The 4227-nt window shown below is 52.5% G+C and overlaps 1 pseudogene; it reads right to left on the bottom strand.

Moving 5' to 3' along the window:
* Positions 1-2543: 2543 nt before the first annotated feature.
* LOC118147635 (small nucleolar RNA U13) lies at positions 2544-2640 on the bottom strand (annotated as a pseudogene).
* Between the last annotated feature and the right edge of the window lie 1587 nt (positions 2641-4227).

Here is a 4227-nt window from a genome sequence, read left to right as displayed (position 1 = left end):
TCATTCCTTTCCGGAGGTTTAGACACTGTAAAGCCACAGCCGTCTACACCACACAGGATTCATTCCTTTCCGGAGGTTTAGACACTGTAAAGCCACAGCCGTCTACACCACACAGGATTCATTCCTTTCCGGAGGTTTAGACACTGTAAAGCCACAGCCGTCTACACCACACAGGATTCATTCCTTTCTCGACCACACAGACATCATTGATTCTGCAGAGGCAGAAAAGCAAAACAAAGAACTCCATCCCGTTAATTTCTTCTGGTTAAACATCATGGATCTCACCCACAGCACAGACAGAGGACAGGCAATCTTTCATCCCAAGTGCAGAGGAAGGCCTGCTACACACGAAGAAACCCTCCTCACACGACACACGGTTAGCAGTCCAGAAAGCAGTGGCCTGGTGTCAGCCACTCCTGCTGCACCTGTCACCCTCCACAGTCCCCAGGCAGCGAGGGCGCCACCCATGCGGCTGCTGTGCAGATATTCAGAGAGTAGCCTGCACAGCCTCAGGGGCTGCTCAATGCCCCCAGCCAGGAAAACAAATCCGTACTTAAACTATGTCATCAACCCCTTGCTTAACAAAAATTGATATAACCTGTTCTGTACCAGACACGGTGCTACTGTTCTGGGAAAATAACTCCCCCACTTCAAGGCGTTTATGGCCACAAATCCAAAAGCAAAGAGGCCGTGAGTGTAAATAATACATGTTAGAAGTTGAGTATGACAAGGAATTACGAAAGGCCAAGAAATGTAGAAATTCAAAAGGACATGAGGAGGAGCAGACCAAATGCTGGGGATTTGTCAACGCTGGAAGGTTCACCCCACAGCCCAGCACACGGGCGGCGGACCAGGAACGCAGCTCCTCCTCCTGGAGAGCACGACATCCCCAAGCTTCAGGTCCTTCAACCACAGGGAGAGAAAAACGAGTCTCAGCTCTACAGAGAGCCATGAGGTAGAATGTGGCAGCGGCTGTGAAGTGTGTCGGCACGTCCTCTGGGCACAGCTAATGCTAACACATGCCCATTGCTGCCGTGTCACGGCCATTCTACCTGGTGGTGTCCAGGTGTCTTCCTGAAGGAGGTGGCATTGTATCTAGGCTTTGAAGGCCAAGTAGGCCTCATGATATGAGCAATGAGAGGGGATGCCCAGGACACAGAAGCTTGGAAGTGAGAAACGTCCCAGGTTGAGGGCAGGTGCTCTGTGGTCAAATAACAGGAGCTGGGTTGCAAAGGTGAGGCAATCCCCATGCAGCTGAAACCAGAGAGTTCCCTGATTCCCTTTGCAGAGGTGCAACAGGGGTGTCACCTGCTTGGTGGCCCCACGGCTCAAACCCCTGAGGGGAGCATGCGAACGAGCAGGTGCAGAGGCCGGGGCGAGCGCTTTCAGGCTCTGGCTCCACAGCAGTTTTAGCGGTGGGTGTCTGACTCCAAAGCCCAAGTGGGTGTGTGTTACCAAACTCTGAGATGTGCTGCCTGCAGACGGCTTGTGTGCTAAAGAGCTAAATGGACCCTCTGCCTTATTGCAAGCGCTGGGGGTTAGTGTGACAGCATTCTGTATCCTGAGCTCTTGTCCAGTGCACCAGAAGAATCAGATCACACGTGGGCTGAAAGGATGAGTGCAAGGTTTTATTGCGTGGAGGAGGTGGCCCTCAGTGAGATGGATGGGGAGCCGGAAGGAGGGGATGGAGTGGAAGGTGGTCTTCCCCTGGAATCAGGCCCCCCAGTGCTGGGCTTTTCTCTAGCTGCCCCTGGCTGAACTGCCCTCAGCCTCCAGATGTCCCTCCATTTCTCTCTTTCTCTGCCTCATTGTTCTGCCTTCCCTGGTCTGCTGGTCCTGACGTTCAGCCACTTGCATGTGCCCACTAAGGTCTCAGGTTTATAAGGGGACAGGATGGGGGCATTGCGAGCCAAAAGGCAACTTTGTAGGTGCAAAATCAGAAATGCCTACCCTAATTTAGGGCCTGGGGTCTTCAGGCTTGGGGGTGGGGCCTCTGCTTGGAACCTCCTTCTTCTACGCAGCACTTCCCTGTTTTCTGTGCATGCCACAGCGAGGGCCCAGCACTTCATGGAACCCAAATGAAGAATTGCGTGCCACGTCCACTCTGGAGGGCATGGGGGGCACTCAGGGCTTCTGGACAGGGCTGTCTCCTAAGCCAGCACACATCCCATGCAGGAACTGTGGCTTTGGAGGACTCTGTTAGGACCCAGAGCGGGAGCAGAGGTGGGGTGGCCTGGGAAGCGTGTGAGAGCTCACCAGGACCTTAAAGGTGACTCAGCAGTCTCTGCCTGCAGGTCTCACAGTGTTGTCGGGAAGGAGCGGCCTGAATGAACCCTGCTGCTGACACACCAGGCCGTGGGCACCGGAACCACCCCAGATCCGCACACAGAACACCAGCACCGGGGGGCTCTGTGCTCCAGAAGAATCAGCCAGAAGGCTCTGAGGCCACCCCAGGGAACTGCCCTAATGCACGCCCCGGAGAGATGACAAGGGGCTTTCTGTGGTTGTTCTTATTGTTACTCTTTTCTTCCTCTTCTGTTTTACATCAGACAGGTAATATGATGTCACAACATGGTTTGAGAGATGCACATTTCACACATGAGCATGAAAACCCAACCGTCACACTTACCACAAAGGAATCTTAACCCGCTTATCTAAGGGAGACCTCCGCTCGCTACAGATTTGGGGCCAGACAAACTGAACTCAAGTGCCAGAGCCACCGCCTCATCACGGCTGTGAGACTTGGCTCCAGTCATGTCCACCCAGGGTCTCAGATTTGGGGAACAGTCTATCCCCTCTCTCATTTTATAAATGAGGACAGTGAGCCAGAACTCGGACTAGAAAATGGATGTTCTGACCCGGAATCTTTGAGATTAAAGTAGCTCCTCTCCTCTTTAACTCCAGAGAAGGTGCAAAGCTAGACATGTGGACTCAGGTCAGGGCAAAGCTCTTCACCGCCCTCGGACAGAGAAAATTAGGTGGCTGGGATGGGTGGATGGGTGGGGCCCGGTGGAGGCCAGGTAGACTCCCCTGCTCTAATCCACTGTTCATGGTTGCTGTTTCTTCCTGGGAAGTGAATTTCAAGAATGAGCAGCATGCTCCTACTGAAACAGAAAGACGTGCCTGGCAACAGTAAACTGTGGTGGGTTTTGGATTTTCCCGTCATGGGATCCTCCACAGTCCTGCCTCTTTCCATTACGGAGCATAATCAGGAGGGTTCCCCATTTTAGCACAGATTATTACAAAGTCACAGATAATTGGCAAATCAAGTCCTATGCAAATCAAGTGCTAATTCTAAGCAATTAAAAACTGAGTCACAGCTAAACTGCAGTTAATTTGAAATTTTATTTTTTCATATGATGCAAACACATTGAGCAAAGACAAGACACAAAGAGCAAAGAAATTCCGTGCTTTACTCTGAACAGGCTGAGAAGCGGGTGTGGCTACACACCTGTCAATCAGGCCTTGGCACCTGTGAAATGAAGTCCTTGCATATCCTGTCTCCTGCCTGACATAAATGACAAATGGTGGAGGGACAGTGGAGGAGAGGCAGGCAGTGTGCTCCCACACCGCTCTGGAGGGGTCCCCAAGGCGTCAAGCATCAGGTTAAAGGCAGACAGCATGGTTTCTTGCAGGCAAAAAGGTAACACCAGAATGGAGAAGGGGTTTCCCCAAATCCTGGTATCAAGACAGTTGGCCAGTCCACTCCACAAGGAACAGAGACTCTCAAGGAAAGAAGGAATCCTCCTTCCTGCAGCTTCAATGACCCTGCAGCAAAGAACACAAGCCCTTTTAGATGTGCTTCTGAGCCTGCCCAGAAAGACAATAGAGGACAGGGACGGGAAGGAAGCAGGCTGACCTGTGACTCCTTGCCCAGACAAGACCCAGGCATGCCTCCAGCTGCCCGCGCCAGGGCCCACCTGCTGCAAACAGCAAAGGAGACAGACGCAGGGACCCCGCGAGCATCCAGGCGGGAGCTCCTTCCTTCTGCCTGGGCTGCTTTTCAAACTCCTGTGCTTTTTATGGCTCCTTTTCACTGCGGGTGGAATGAGCCACAGAGGTCAATGCCACACACACACACACACACACACACACCCCCAAAGCTTCAGAGAGGACAAAGAGACTTCAATGTCATTCTCTACACAGGAACGGAAAGACATATGGCCCTTCTGTGACAGGCCGCGGGCAATTGGAGCTCAAGATTCAGGCAGCAGAGGAGAGGCTATC

Source organism: Callithrix jacchus, chromosome 14, assembly GCF_049354715.1.
Source record: "Callithrix jacchus isolate 240 chromosome 14, calJac240_pri, whole genome shotgun sequence".
Lineage (NCBI taxonomy): Eukaryota > Metazoa > Chordata > Mammalia > Primates > Cebidae > Callithrix > Callithrix jacchus.
The sequence above is the reverse complement of the archived record's forward strand: the minus strand, read 5'-3'. Positions and strand labels throughout refer to the sequence as shown.